A 17,429-nucleotide genomic window follows, 5' to 3' on the forward strand; every position below is an offset into this window, starting at 1 on the left:
AACATAGTAATCATCCTTCCATAAATATATAAATATTATTTATGGTATGGATATATTACGAAATAAAAGCATAATTTCTCTCAACACCTAGTACTGTTTTTAGACAAAACATTACATATACTTGGTATATTTTATGTCACCAAATTTATTATTCATACAAAAATTTAGATTTAAATATAGCTAATGAAAAATTTGTCTACATTAGCCTTGATATACATACTCAGTGCATTAAGAACATATTTATGTGTAATTTTTGCAAAATATCATGTCACACTCAACTACATATTAGCATAGCTATGTATGAAAATATATGTAACTATCAGTATGAGTACATATTTTTTTTATAAACAATTATGTATATTATGTAATAATGATTAAACATGGAAGCAATAGCAGAAATAAGCATCAATGTCGAAATCATCTCTACAAATGCGTGCACAGTGAGCAGTTAAATCGCTGTCTCTGGTGTACCGGCGTTTCTTCCTCAAGGAGATCCTCATCAGCTGATCAAAGTGTCCAACGTGATGACGAAACCTACGCGTTTTGTCAGCGGCACGCCGACTTCATCAGGGAATATGCTGAGGATCTCCTTGAGGAAGAAATGCCGGCACAGCAGAGATGGCAATTTAACTGCTAGCTGTGCATGTATTTCAAGACTCTACTGTATATTGCAACTCTCCTTGTGAGTTTATCCTGCCCTTGTGTCATCATACATCTGGGTCACAACCCGTACCGGAGGATTAGGAACGCCCGTGGAGCAGCCGGGGTGTTTAATTCACTCCTGGTGACAGAGTTTTTTCGGGACTCTCTGCAGGACGCATGATCCTCTGGCTATACAAGGACAAGCCATAAGGTACTCCGTGTATATAACACCTCATTGTTAATCCTACAGTTCCCACAGCATATGGACACTGCAGCTCCTAGCTGACGGGCGTGCACACCAGCATTGCTCCCGGATCAGTCCACCTTGGAGCCTTAGTTCATATTAGCTAAACATCATTTTGGGACTGTTTATGTGCTGGATACTCTGAAGCTTGCATACATATACACTTGCCATTCTAGGAGGACTTTGGAATTCATTCCATCAAATGCACAGCTCCATTTATATTCACCTCAAGGATACGAATATAGATCCTCATTTGTGCAGCATTGTTCTGTGACCAACTTTTTAATCTTTTGTACTGTTTTAATTTTATATTTTCATTTCATTGTTTCTCATTCCCACTATCAGTGGTTATATATGTCTGAATTATATTAATTATATTAAATACATTATTATCCTATACTAATAGGAGTGTGCACTCATCTTTTTGATCTTTTCATATATATATATATATATATATATATATATATATATATATATATATATATATATATATATATATATATATATATATATATATATATATATATATATACTAGCTTTTGTGACCGGCTTCGCCCGGGGAATGTAATATTGAATACATGTCCCCGGTCCCCCCTTCCCCCCGCTGCCGGCACATCTCCCCGGCCCCCCCCTTCCCCCTCCCCCCCCTGCTGCTGGATGTAGTGCGGGGTGAGATGTGTCTCTGTCTGTTTGTGTCTGTGTGTGTGTCTGTCTGTGTGTGTATATGTGTGTGTCTGTGTGTGTCTCCTCCCACTGCCGGAACATGTCCCTGCCCCCGCTCCCCTCCGCTGGTGGCACATATCCCCGCGCTGATGTGGCATGTCCCCTCGCTGCTGGCACATCTCTCTGCCCCCCCATTGGTATATCTCCCCTCGCTGGTGGCACATTTTCCCGCCCCCCCGTTGGTACAACTCCCCCCGCTGTCGACACATGTCCGTCCCCCTGCCCCGCTGGTACATCTCCCCCGCTAGCTGGCATATCTCCCCCCCCACTGGAACATCTCCCCCACATCTGACATCAAACACACAGCCCTGATCCAGGCAAGGAAACGTCCCCTCCCTTAGTAGCCATGCCCCCCCGCCCCCTGCTCCAACAGATTTGCTGGACAGCCGAGGGAAACTTAGAATGTCCATAATTGGTGTTCGCATTTGCATCTGTGGCTGTGCCAAGGGTGGTGTTTGCTTTTGTATCGATGGCTGTGCTAAGGGTGGTGTTTGCCTTTTTATAGGTGGCTGTGCCAAGGGTGGAGGGACTGCCATGCGATGTGGTTGTGGCAAGTGTGGACTTAGTGGCAGTTTGCAAGCTGGCTGTGGCAACGGTGCATGAGAAATTGTATCTGTTGTCTTCATAGTGTGTTTTACAAAATGTTTCTTCCAAGTACAGGTGTCATGTTCTAAGCCTGCTGTACCCATGTTTGGCCACCAGGATTGCTGCTGCTCTGCTGGCTCTCTCTCAATGTCTTGTTCTAGCCTGCAGTAACCAATTATAGTCCACCGGGATTGCTGCTGCTCTGCTGGCTCTCTTTCAATGTCTTGTTCTAGCCTGCAGTAACCATACTTGTCCACCGGGATTGCTGCTGCTCTGCTAGCCCTCTCAAGGAACATTCCAGACCCTGTAACCTGACACCTCTGCACCTGTGCTCTACTCTCAGCCTGCCTATATAAACTTCCCCTTCCTGTCTGTCAGTGCCTGTTTATAGTGGTTACTCAGCTCCTGCTAGGTTCTTGTGTTTACTACTGTTGCTATTGCTATTATCCTGTTCCAGTCTCCTCGTTGCCGACCTCTGATTTTGACCTCGACCACGCTATCTGCCGCCTGCCTCCGACCCCTGCTTGGGACCTCGAGTACGCTATCTGCCGCCTGCCTCCGGCCGCTGCTTGTGACCCCGACCACGCTCCCGCTGTTCCTGCCACTGGGATCCACTGCAGCCAAAGATCAACCCTTGACAACAGGATTGTGTGCACCAGTATTTAGGAACTAAATTTCTCTTTTGTGTTGTACATCTTTCAGTTTTTGCACGTGTCTTTGCAATGAGTGTTTGTGGAGATGCTTCAATAACGTTTTGAGGCGATGCTACAACTGTAACACATTGAATTATGACATCACACTCATAATGAATGTAATGTCTGATTTAAAATTGAGCATTACATTTTAGGCCATTGAAACGGTACCTAGTGAGTCGGCAATGCAGCAGAACATGGACTATTTGTGTAATCTCATAAGTAATGCTGTTGATTTGACAATTCAATAACTACATTTTTATGTGACCGCAAAATCAGATGCCCAAATTTTTATTACAGTAGCTACCTCTGCTGATGTTAGTCACATCTGCAACTGTCCCATGGTCATATGAATGTGTAGTTGTGGCATATAAATTGACACACAATAATGTTTAAAATTGATGGCCTCACCTTCCATTAATGGTGATGACATCTGGGATGCAGGTGCTGTCACCTGTGTACCGACGGGGAATGCATGGGCCTCTATGTACATTTCAGAAAAGACAGTTGTTAATAATGTCAAGTATGTAAAATACACAGATTCGCAACAAGCTCTGAGAAACCCCAACCATTACCACATAATATATATATGCATATAAGTGTCAAAAGGAGTGCTAGTGGGCGTGGCTAAATGTACACAACAAAAAACAAAAATGCCCAAAGCTACTTCCATTGTGACAAAAATACACAGTGCAATACCTATATATCTCTTGTGAAAAGGGTCATTTAGTTTAACCCTTTGGCCAAAGCATCTTAAGCCTGCTGCCACTTACAAGGCATGACCGAAAGCAGGTCCTAACACTCACCTGGGTTAAAATTCTTATTTACCTGTATAATTACAGGAAGAATGATCACATTGGATCTGTTATAACCAAGCAAAATGAAACTGACCTGCCAACTTGGAAAAAAATCTTATTTACCTGTATAATTACAGGAAGAATGATCACATTGGATCTGTCAAGTACTGTATGTTAACATAACATTATCTGTACTCTGCATACATAAGAATATATAATTCATTATAATCTTTTTTTATATGTGAGTGTTTAACTTTGATCAGCAGCAGCTGTATATGCTGCATATCAATAATGTTTTACATTGACACATGACATCATGAAAAATACACTATGAATACTACTACATACTATGTGAATGCAGATATGTATGAAGGGGTGTGTAATACAGTTTCTTCTGTGAGTCTACAGAAACAGTATGTACTAAGTATTATTTTGTTCGCATACACTATAAAATCATGTGATCAAAACAGAATAAACAACTTAAAACACTAATGATATTGCATTTTTAAATTTTGTAAAAATACATTTCAAGTGAAAACGTTTACTCATGTAAAAGTACTGACCTGGGGGAAACGGGTGTTCATACACACCGATATCCCTATCACCAGACAAGCCTTCAACCATGACGGGTAAGAATGTTTCACTCAGCTGCTCCTCCAATGGAGCCAGCCTTAGGTAAAGTTTATAGGGCACTTGTCCCAATGATCAGGGCTCTGTGACAAGTAGACTTGTAGGAATGAAAAATAATATTCACTAGTGTTGGGAGATGATCAATCAATGAAAACTGCGTGAGACTCAAGCAAAGCCTGTATAGATAAAGTAGGTCTGTATACAAGTCTCTATGACAAGCTGACTGTCCTCTATATATACCATAACGGGCACATCAGCTCAATCAATGAAACAAACAGTATCCACAGCTTGAACATGATTGAATATAAAACACAGGCAGAGTACTCACAAATGCAGCAATGCAATCCCCTTTGTATGCGTGCATCATGCCAGAAGCAGGAAGAAAGGCGGTCCGTGGGGTCCAGAAGCGGAGCACAGCTGCGGTGAAGAAAACGGGGGCTACAAACCAGCAGGAACATTAAAAACCTTTATTGTGTGATGGTGGGGGGTCAGAACAACTCTGACGCGTTTCGGGACAAATCCCTTTGTCAAAGAGTTAGTTCGTGTCTGCCCGAGGTGTCTCATATGTACCCGTTGTCCCGCCCCCAACTGTGACGTCACTGAGTAGAAATTTGGTGCGAAAAACTCCGCGATCAATGGGATTGGTTAGTACCATCAGCCAGTAGTATCCCCGGCTAATAGTGCATCTCACAAGTCGGTAATGATTGCGGGAGAACGGGAAACAAATGGACAAGTAAGGGAAACATACATAATGGGGAGAAGTGACATAATAAAAACAAAATAAATGACAGCAATGCTGAAGTAAAAGTTAAAAACACGAGCGAAATGCATAACATTACAATGGAAGAAACATATGTGTCTAAAAGGACATTTAAAGTATCATAATTTCCGTTCTAGTTGGACAGATTGAGATATATTGTAAGATACAATAGATTGGGCTGGAGTTCCTCCTCCAGTGCCTGAAGCATGTAAACATACTGTGCCGGCCAGCTTAAAGCTGATGCGGCTGCCTCCGCAGCTTAAAAATAGCTGCGGATGGCGCGCGGCAATCTTCGGCCGTTTTCGGCTGGTTTTCCCGCGCCTCGGGCGCTTTCAATAATAAGCGCCATTAGCGCTTATCTATTGAAGCGGCCGCCGCGCGGGAAACTCCGTTTTAAATGGAGAAAAGCCCCGCTGTCAGCCCGCGATACACCCGGCAAGCTTTAGAATAAAGCTGTCCGGGACAGTAAATGTAAACATTTGCAATTTCGCCTTCAATTTCCGTTTTATATCATCAAATCGTTTTCGGCAGTTATCATGAGTTAGGACCTGATTTCCACAGGCAGACACAGACAGTCTAATCTGTTCCCACAAATCCTTTTTGACATGTGCACTGGTCTTGCCTTTAGATATATAACAAAATAACTTTTATCATGTACATATCTTAACATCAAATATTTCTTTAAAACAAATGTGTGAACGCTTCTAAAATTTATTAAACATGCTTTTTGCCAAATAATATGTGTGGCACATGAAGTTTAAAAAAAGTTTGATACATAATAAGCAAATAATTAGTATGAGAATATATTATATTTAAATACAATTGCACAATTCCTCTATTCATATACTAGTTGTAAACACTCAATGATAACGTGTATATCGAAACTATGACAATTATTTGTAAATGTCCGTTCAATGTGAATTAATAAATGTTAGATAATAGATGGCTATATAAATTTTTTAACAGTCATTGCAAATGAATTTCTTACCTACTAAGTTCCCATACAGCCGGTCATAATGCTCCAAAATACCAGTAACAAGGACTTGATTCTCCTCATCGTTGAAACGTATATTTCGTTATTTCTTTCTATATGCTTCTTATGCCCAGCTACAACCACCGAGCTCGGCTGCTGTTGACTGGACTCCCCTTTTTCCAATGGAACAGACTGCAGGAGCCTCACACTCTCACCACCAGTCCCCTCACCACCACAACTCCTCTCATTCACACGTGCACTCACAAGCCGACTCATATGAACACCACTCACATCAGCACCACCACTCACCCCAGCAGTCACCTCACCATCACTCCTCTAACTCCCACGCCTCCCGTCCATACCTCTAGCACTCACAAATAACAGATAAACAAATTAAAGGACACACTCACAAAATACTTTCAAAATCTCAAGAACAAAAATGTGTAAACAAAACAACACAAGACAAATTTATCAAAATACACAACAATTGTAGCAATCACAAATCCTCCAAATGCCTACTGTAGGTCTGTCTCTCACTCAATCCCAACAACACAGAGAAAGAAAAAAACTAAATGGAGCATTTAAATAGGCCACTTGACAAATTGGTTATCTCGCGAGATTATCGCCCAATTCCCCCCCAAATTTTTTTGAACACGCCACGCCATTTCCTAGTTCTCAGAGAGATGATCATCACGCTGCCGGATAATCGCCATTTGAAAAAAGGTTGCTATCATAGATATTCTGGGCTTTCTGCATGCCATGATAACAACACTGTCAAAAATGGCGATTTAAAAACAATGGCGATTTTTTTAAATTGGCGCTTACTGCATGAGACCCTTAATCGTACAGTCTCTCTATTACTCATGAAAAACCTAGTTAATAACCCCGAGTTCCAACCTGGTTATCAAGACAACACTTTTCCTAGCTGGTCTGCAAAAAGTGTCAATAGAGTTGAATATTTATTTTCAAAATCGTCTATCAAATAATGTCATGGTGTTTGTGATCAGTTCTTAATTTCGAAGATAGATCACTTTAGAAACCTACAAATGCGCCACTTCATTGATAAAAAAAATATTACCTTCTTTGAAAAACGCTGCTCACATCCCTGTGATCTAAATCTTAACATCTCTCCTCTACTGTAACTTTTATTTAAGAGGTGACCCCCAAAAAGATCAATATATATTAGAGTGGGAGAGATAGGCAATGAGCTGGACTGAGAGGACTGGCAGAATCTCTAGGAAATGGTCAACAAATGTTCTATTTATACAAAAAAAGATAATTCTTATAAATTCAGGGCAGTTGTTTTGAATTTTTTTTGGTAAAAGAACCCTATAATTATATTGGGAAATTATGCAGAACCCCAACTCTTTCTAATAGCGCGTCTGAGATCAGATGCATTGTACGGAACCCCAATCCTCTCTAATAGTGTGTCTGAGATCAGATGCATTGTACGGAACCCCAATCCTCTCTAATAGTGTGAGATCAGATGCATTGTAAGGCTGCGCTTACAGTGCCGGCGACAAATGCATTGCCACTGTCACGTGCGCTTATAGTAAGCGCGACGCAGCGACGGCTTTGTCGCGATCGCTGGAAGTCATCTCAATTTGATTTTTCCAGCGACCACAGCCTGACGTCGCCGGCATTATAAGTGTAGCCTCAGAAAACCCAACCCTCTCTAATAGCATATATGAGATCAAATACATTGTAAGTGTAACCCCAACCCTCTATAACAGTGCATCTGGGATCAGATGCAATGTAAGTGTAACACACGTACCCCCTCCCCTCTGAAAGATATTTCCCCCTTGCCCAATAGACTGAGAACTCAGGCAGGGGTATATAAAACGAAAGGGTTTTATTTAAGCAGTCATGCCGATGTTCTCACATTTGGATGCAGGGTTTACAGAGGATTCCGGACTCTGTATGGTGCTGGCTCTCTTCTAATGGAGGCCCCAGATCTTCCTTGGCCAGCCAGCCCATGAGGGACTGACTGGCCCATCTCCCTCCCAGCTGGGAGGAGATGACACACATTTCCACTCCCTAGGAGGGGTGGACGCAGACTCACTACAAATGTGCACTTCCTCCCTGAGACTCAGAAGGGGAGGGCACAGGATCTGCACCATGATAGGCTGCACACAGATTCCTATGTTACCACCACTTCGGTCACTCGGGGAGTCAGAATGAGGGGGGGCAATGCCCACAGGATAACCTGTCACAGCCTGTAGCTATCAGGGCTTACATGACAGGAGGCAGAGAGGCAATCTGGTCCAGCCATGTTACATAAGAAACCCCAACCCCCTCTAATAGTGCGTCTGAGATCAGATGCATTGTAAGGAACCCCAACCCTCTCTAATAGCGTGTCTGGGATCAGATGCATTGTATGGAACCCCAACTCTCTCTAATAGCGCCTCTAAGATCAGATGCATTGTAAGGAACCCCAACCCTTTCTAATAGCGTGTCTGAGGTCACATGCATTGTAAGGAACCCAAACCCTCTCTAATAGTGCGTGTGAATTCAGATGCATTGTAAGGAACCCCAACCCTCTCTAATTAGCGCGTCTGAGATCAGATTAATTGTAAAGAACCCCAACCCTTTCTAATAGCGTGTCTGAGATCAGATGCATTGTAAGGAACCCCAACCCTCTCTAATAGCGCGTCTGAGATCAGATGCATTGTAAGGAACTGTGACGGTGAGGGGGTAACCAGGCTTTATAATAAATAAAGACCCCCTAAACCTAGTATAAAGGTTTGGCGGTTACGCTAGCCAGAGATAAGGCTGTCAGAGTTTTAAAAGTTAAGTTAAAATGTTTGAAAGTCTAATTTGCTGTGTGTAAGGGATAATGGCTAGTGTAAAGGGGACAGTTTAGTTTTACACTCTAATTCATACACCATAGGACTGTAATACATTTTAGCAGCAGAATGTATAAAAGCATATTTTATTAAGAAGCAGTGTTTTAAAATATGTTTTACTTTATACATTAAATCAAACAGGGATATGGCTGGTGGGGACAGACAGAGTACTATCCCTCACCCCAAAAATACTTAAGGAATTTCTAATAAAGTGTGCCAAGCATGTTAGTATGCTTACCTGACTTAGGTAGAGGGGTTCAGGGGTGCTCCAGCCATGTATTATGCTGAGCAGGTTTTTATTAAAATATCAAACACAGAGAAGAACACTGTATGGAGCAAAGACACTAACATACAGATAAGGCCCTATATATAATGACTTCAAGGTATGTGGGAGAGAGTACCCTACTGAGTGAGTAATTGCAGTACAAAGGAGAAAGTCTGGACCAAGTACTAAGGTAAATTGATGTTTATTAAAATACTTTATTGAGAATAAACTATTAAAATATAATGGTACCAGTCTAATGTTGTGAGTAAAGGAACTGAAAGTATTCCGTGCTGATGCCCCGTAGGGGGTCTATATTTAGCAAAATACCAAATATGTGACACCTGCACAATGATAACCGTGCAAGTGAGAAGTCCAAGTAAGACTAAAAACATCAGCACAATGAAAGACCAGAAGCACAGGTACCCAATGCCTAGTGTAACGTGGCTAAAAGGGCTGCTTCTGATAGGTCAAGACGTCACTGGATAGCCTATAAATCTTAGCACTCACAAAAACACTGGTGTGTTGGTCAATAGATATCAACTAGCATTTAATGCCTCTCAAAATGATGTAATACTGTAGAAGTAATGAACAATTGAGGGTAACAATGTAGTGTGGTAAATAATGGTGAGAGGTGCATGTAAGCCCACACACTGATTAAAGACACACAGGTGCACACTTGCAGTGTTTGCCACAATGGTAAGTGGACAAACACATAAATGGAGTAGCTGAATTCGCTAAGTAGGCAATAGAGAACTCCGCATAAACTAACCCTGAGCGTCAATAACTACACACAGGGACGGGAGGTGAAAATATGAGGTCCCTACACACCAATATATGCTGACCCTGCGGGGATATAACAGTGCAGCAGGATCGTGTACTCCCCCAGACTGACCCTCAATAACATACCCCTACAGCACACGGGGGGAGAGGGGTGGGGAGAGGAAAGAAAAGAGGGAGAGAGGACCCTCAAACAACTTATCTGAGTTTGCCCTGTGGGAACACGATCCTGTATGGCAAGCGTGGTGAGTGCGCAGCTTAGGAGGCTCCGTCGGTGTTCCGATCAGGTCTGCTAGAAACTGCTGGTATCCGTAGTGAGAGTCGCGGTACGTGACATCATGACGCCCTCTGATGTACGTTTCGCGTTTGCTTCATCCAGAGAGGGAAAGATCTTCACTCCCCCCAGTGGCCAGTATAGAGCTAGTGTCATAAAATACAGTATCTTGGGCTAGAGTCTTAAACTACATCCTCACTCTTTTGGGATTCTCTTTGACACATGGGTTTTGATTTTGGGTAAGTCAATAGTATGGGTGAATAATAAATATGACCCAAAGCGGATTTCACACATACTTTACTACTGAGCCCCCGCCGTTTAAGACGTTCCGCAAACAGATCTCTTTAATCATGCCGATTACAACTTTAGAAGACACTTCAAACAGATTTCACAGAATATGGGATCCTTTACCGAGTTAAATGAGTCTGCTGAGAGCAGACCTAATTTTACAAATATTTAACATGAATCACAGATAACTGATTAATGTTCAGTTCTTATGTAGCCCTTGTTCCCTCGTACCCGGGAAGGAACTACCAATGCTGCTATTACCTGTTGGCAACCAGGAGGCCTGAGCCTCCGCCACTGGGAGCCTGGGGTGATTCTGGTTCCCTTTGGTGCAGCGCCTTTACCTGTAACGGATCCCAAAGTGTTGGGATAGGCCCCTTACAGGAACAATAACAACAATACACAGTTGGGTATATAACAACAACCTTACTGAACACAGACCACAGTACCCTCACAGTAACCTCACAGTACCCTCACAGTACCCTCACAGTAACCTCACAGTATAACAAGGCCCCAACCTGATACCACCAGTGAGTGTCCCCCAAATGTACATAGGGTGCTTGGCACCAATACCCTGATGTCCTTTTCCCCCAATGTCTGGGCCCACCTAAAAGTGTAGGAGATAGCGCTATCCCGTGGAGAGTTGGTGCACTTAGTTGAGGTACCTGCCGTGTACTCCAGTACTCGGTGCGGCCGACTTAGCAACAGGGAAATGCCGATCAAGCGAAGTCGTTCGCGATAGCATCCGCCTCTGCGTTGGGTGAATTCCGGCATGGATAATATCACCATACAGGGTCTCTTACAACGGAGGTGGTCTGATCCGAGACCACAGGCCGCAGTCACCATGCAGCCTCTTCACTTTGTCCCTGACACTAGACATTAAATGGGGAAGCATCCCTATCTAAGGGGTCTTCCCTGCAGCAACCACAAACTACTGTGAGTCTGGGCCTAGCTGGGGCCTAAGGGGGAATACAAGAGGCCTAGTGTCAGAGCCACTATCTCTGAGACACTACCTGCTGGATCCAGCTCCCTCTTCCGACTGGCGTGGCTCACAGCGGGCCAAAAGTATCTATTCCCTGAGCAGGGGAATCCTTGAGCCATATTGACTGTCGTGGGCCATGTGTTGTGCAGCCCCAGGGGCTGCTGGGACTTGTAGTTCCCCTGCGGAGCTATGGGTGTAATGGGCGCCGCTCCTTGCTGCACTGCTCATGTGCCGGGTGTACAAAGATGGCCGCCGCAACTTGGGAACTTGCTGTGCATGCACGATCTGGTACTGCGCATGCGTGGCACAAAGAAAGATGGCGGCGCCATTGCCGGAACACCGGCGACCCGCTCGCCTGCTCCTAGCCCCGCAGAGACTAACAGCCGTCCCCCTCACGCAGCTCGAATGTAAGAGGGGGACCTGGCTACATCTACAGTATATACCAATGTTTTGTCTAATGAGAAATGTATATGTGATTGGGGACTTGAACGATGTATGGTATTAGACCTTGAATCTAGTGCAATCCCTTCTCTCCATCAACCCCCAGTCTGTGCCCTCTTCCCACCTATAATATGCCCATTGCGAAACCTTTAAATAAAGAGAAATCTGATTTTATATATATATATATATATATATATATATATATATATATATATATATATATATATATATATATATATATATACTAGCTTAGAGACCCGGCGTTGCCCGGGATGTGAATCCCTAATAATTGTTTTGTGGGAGGGGGGGGAGGGTGAATTATGGGTAGGTAAATCTTGGGTAGGGGTGAATCTTGGTTGGGTGGGGGGGGTGATACCTGGGGGCAGGGTGAATCTTGGGTGAGTGGGTGGGTGGGGGTGAATCTTGGGTGGGTGGGGGTGAATCTTGGGTGGGTGGGGGTGAATCTTGGGTGAGTTGAGGTGAATCTTGGGTGTGTGTGTGTGGGGGGGTGAATCTTGCATGGGGGGGTGAATCTTGGGTGGGGGTGTGTGAATCTTGGGTGGGGGTGTGTGAGTCGTCCCCCCCGTCCCAGGCGGTTCCCCCCCCTGTCCCTGGTGCTTGTTTCCCCCCCCCCACCCCAGGCGATCGTTTCCCCCCCTGTCCCTGGTGCGTTTCCCCCCCCCTTTCCCCGGTGCTTGTTTCCCCCCTCCCTGTCCCCTGTGCATGTTTCCCCCCCCCCCTCTCCACCCCTCCCTGGCGGTCCCGGCGGTCCCCGCTAAGGGGAGGGGAGAGAAAACGGTGCCCGCGTGTGGTGAGGAGAAACGGCGTGCGCTCCTTCCAACCCCCTCCCCGGTGCTCCCGGCGTCCCCGCTGAGCGGAGAGAAAATAGGGCCCGCAGGTGGTGAGAGCTGCGGGTGAGGGGGGGGGGGGAGCTGGCGGGGAGGTGAGCTGCGGGTGAGTGTGTGTAAGTAGCGGTGGCACCGGAGGGTGTAAGGTAGGGATGAGTGGGGGGGGGGTGGGGGTGGTGGCAGTTGTTTGTGGGGTGGGGGTGGCATTTGGGTGTCAGCAGCGGAGGGTGTGCATGAGGGGGGGGTGTGTGTGACCGGATGGTGTATGGTGTGCTGGCGGGTGACTGCACCGGGCGGTGTTGGTGAAGGTTGGGGGGTGGGGCGGGAGCGGGGGGGTTTAGTGTGGGGGGGTGGTGTTGGGTGGGGGGGGGGCAAGTGGCAGCGCACGATACCTGAGGTGGTGTCTAGTCCGCAGGGGAGGTGAGAGCAGGCGGTGAGGCAGTGATTGTTCTTAGTGTGGCAGTTGGGATTGTGAGGTCAGCGAACCACGCAGGCCAATGAGAGGCGTGCGGGGGCGGGCCGGGCCACGGACCAATCAGATTGGCCAGAGACTGAGTGACAGACCAACGAACCAATCAGATTGCCCAGAGGCACAGCAAATATACAACGTTTTCAGCAAACAAACAATGTTTTCATATATATATATATATATATATATATATATATATTTTTTTTTAAATAAATAGACGATACCGTTCTGTGGCTAACAAAATGCTTTTATTTGTGCGAGCTTTTGAGATACACTGATCTCTACTTCCGGCGATGTTACAATGAATGAAGCAAGCAAAGGGTATACTTAAAAACAGTGTCTCTTGGAATGTTATCTGTACCTGTCCCTCCCTCATGTGTGGATGTGATTTATGGCTAGAGGTGTTAAATGGTTCCTGAAAGTAAGGGATGCAAGAGTGTGTGTGTGTATCGTTGTGAATATAAATGAATGGAGAGCCCACAGTGTATACAGTGCTTTACAAAAGGTGTGTGTGGAGTGGGAGTTAATATAAATGGTGTGGGTAGGTGTGGAAATGTGAGAGATTGTAGCATAACTAAAAGTGTGTGTAGATACTATGCGGTTCCTATTGGGTGAGACGTATATACACATAGGTGAGACGGGGCAGGGGCTAAACAAGAGAATGAACCTGCATCGCCACAGCATCACACACGGAACAAGAGACAGTCCTGTCGGCGAACATTTCTCTGACTCTGGCCATAAGATGAACGATCTGAGGGTTGCCATACTCAAAGGTAATCTTAAAACACCGAAAGAGAGACGGTTGCATGAATACAAATTTATGCAACTGTTCGGAACACTTAGCGGTGGCCTAAACAGAGATTGAAATTTTGAGTCATTACTGACACAAGTGAACGCTCTTCCCATGAGCGCTAAAGGCCATGTCTGTACATACTGTGCTATATGTATACACACACAGCTGTCTCTTACACATACTAATACTCCCTGTTTTTCCATCCCTATACACCAATAGGGACCACTTAGTATCTACACACACTTTTAGTTATGCTACAATCTCTCACATTTCCACATCATTAATATTAATTCCCACTCCACCCACACCTTTTGTAAAGCACTGTATACACTGTGGGCTCTCCTTTCATTTATATTCACACAGATACACACACACACTCTTACATCACTTACTTTCAGGAACCATTTAACACCTCTAGCCATAAATCACATCCACACACGGGGGAGGGACAAGCACAGATAACATTCCAAGAGACACTGTTTTTAAGTATACCCTTTGCTTGCTTCATTCATTGTAACATCGCCGGAAGAAGAGATCAGTGTATCTCGAAAGCTCGCACAAATAAAAGCATTTCGTTAGCCACAGAACGGTATCGTCTATTTATTGTTAGATTATTGAAGCTCGGCTAACACGGTACTGATACCTCTACACACACACACATATATACAGTTAGGTGCGGAAATAATTGGACACTGATACAAGTTTTGTTATTTCGGCTGTGTACCAAAATAAATTAAAGTTACAGTTAAATAATGAATATGGGCTTAAAGTGCAGTCTATCGGGTTTAATTTTAGGGTATTCACATCCAAATTGAAGGAAGGGTTTAGGAATTACATCTCTTTAATATGTAGCGCCCTCTTTTTCAAGGGACCAAAAGTAATTGGACAATTGACTCAAAAGCTGTTTCATGGACAGGTGTGGGCTATTCCTTCATTATTTCATCATCAATTAAGCAGGTAAAAGGTCTGGAGTTGATTCCAGGTGTGGCATTCACATTTGGAAGCTGTTGCTGTGAACCCACAACATGCGGTCAAAGGAGCTCGCAATGTAAGTGAAACAGGCCATCCTTAGGCTGCAAAAAAGAGAAACTCAATCAGAGAGATAGCAGGAACATTAGGAGTGGCAAAATCAACAGTTTGGTACATTTTGAGAAGAAAAGAACGCACTGTGGGCTCTGCAACACAAAAAGGCCTGGACGTCCACGGAAGACAACAGTGGTGGATGATTGTAGGATCCTTTCCATTTTAAAGAAAAACCCCTTCACAACATCCAGCCAAGTGAAGAACACTCTCCTGGAGGTAGGCATATCATTATCCAAGTCTACCATAAAGAGAAGACTTCATGTGAGCAAATACAGAGGGTTCAACAAAAGGTGCAAACCATTCATAAACCTCAAGAATAGAAAGGCCAGATTAGACTTTGCCAAACAATATCTAAAAAAGCCAGCCCAGTTTTGGAACAGCATTATTTGGACAGATGAAACTAAGATCAACCTGTACCAGACTGATGGGAAGAAAAATGTATGGAGAAGGCTTGGAACGGCTCATGATCCGAAGCTTACCACATCATCTGTAAAACACAGTGGAGGCAGTGTGATGGCATGGGCATGCATGGCTTCCAATGGCACTGGGTCACTAGTGTTTATTGATGATGTGACAGTAGACAGAAGCAGCCGGATGAATTCTGAAGTGTATAGGGATATATTGTCTGGTCAGATTCAGCCAAATTCAGCGAAGTTGATTGGATGGCGCTTCACTTTACAGATGGGCAATGGCCCCAAAAATACTGTGAAAGCAATCCAGGAGTTTTTTTAAGGCAAAGAAGTGGAATATTCTGCAATGGCCGAGTCAATCACCTGATCTCAACCCGATCAAGCATGCATTTCACTTGCTGAAGACAAAACTTAAGGCAGAAAGACCCACGAACAAACAACAGCTGAAGACCGCTGCAGTAAAGGCCTGGCAAAGCATCACAAAGGAGGAAACTCAGCGTTTGGTGATGTCCATGCGTTCCAGACTTCAAGCAGTCATTGCATGCAAAGGATTCTCAACAAAGTATTAAAAATGAAAAATGTATTTATGATTGTTTTAATTTGTCCAATTACATTTGAGCCCCTGAAATAAGGGGACTGTGTATGAAAATAGTTGCAATTCCTAAACGTTTCATACGATATTTTTGTTCAACCCCTTGAATTAAAGCTGAAAGTATGCACTTCTATTGCATCTCGGTTGTTTCATTTCAAATCCATTGTGGTGGCGTACAGAGCCCAAATTATGAAAATTGTGTCAGTGTCCAATTATTTCCGGACCTAACTGTATATAGCATAACATCCGGTGCTCAGGCTGTATAGCCACCATCTTGGAGGGGGGGATCTAATGAGGCTAAGTACTATTAACCCTGCGTATTCCCAAAGGCGTCCATGACGCCATAGTTGCAGGCCTGTCACCATGGCATCATGGACGCCTTTGGGAATACGCAGGGTTAATAGTTCTTAGCCTCATTAGATCCCCCCTCCAAGATGGTGGCTATACAGCCTGAGCACCGGATGTTATACTCCTATGGGTGTAGCAGTCACCAGGTAATTAAGCACAGGTGTTTGGTCACATGTGGTGAGGGTATATATATATGTCTGTGTGTCAGTCTGTCTTTGCACACCCCTTGAGAAAGGTTCCACTCCGGAACCGAAACGTCGGATTGGGCAGCCTGTTTATTTTGTACTGATGCCTAATACAGACTTTTTTTGCCTTTACTGATCTGAGTGCAGTCTTCCTTTACCGGACGTGAGAATGGTAATGTTGTTTTATATATATTATATATATATATATATATATATATATATATATATATTTATATAGTGTTCGACAATAGACATCTGCTTCTGCCTCCATACTTATGTTAGACTGGTGTCATAGTGCAGAACCGCACGGATCTATAGATATGCCTAGCGCGCATGCGCGATGCGCGATCCTAGTTAACACACACCATTAGAGTATCGTGAGGCTCTATGCACTTGCATATTAGACATGGAGGGGGACAGGCCGCCTTACACACATGCGCAGTAGATATAACTGTAGAACTCGGCATTTACAAGCCACGCATGCGCAGACTACACCGCGCGGACACTATGCGTGCCAGCATGACACGCAGACATGGCATACAAGAAGTAACTTTCCTCAAACACTCGCAGCTGCTGCCGCTCGCATCCGATTTTGGCGCGAATAATATCCCTACATAAACAGTCCCCAGCTTCAGCTCCCTCACCACTCCTAGTCAAAGTCTCTGGACGAAACGCGTCGGAGTGGGGGTGCTAGACAGGACCCCTGACCCATGGCTCACGTAATTATGCTACCCTGAACCTGTGCAACAAAATTTTTTTGGACTGTGACAATTTATTCTTTATTT

This window comes from Ascaphus truei, chromosome 3, assembly GCF_040206685.1.
Source record: "Ascaphus truei isolate aAscTru1 chromosome 3, aAscTru1.hap1, whole genome shotgun sequence".
Taxonomy (NCBI): Eukaryota; Metazoa; Chordata; class Amphibia; order Anura; family Ascaphidae; genus Ascaphus; species Ascaphus truei.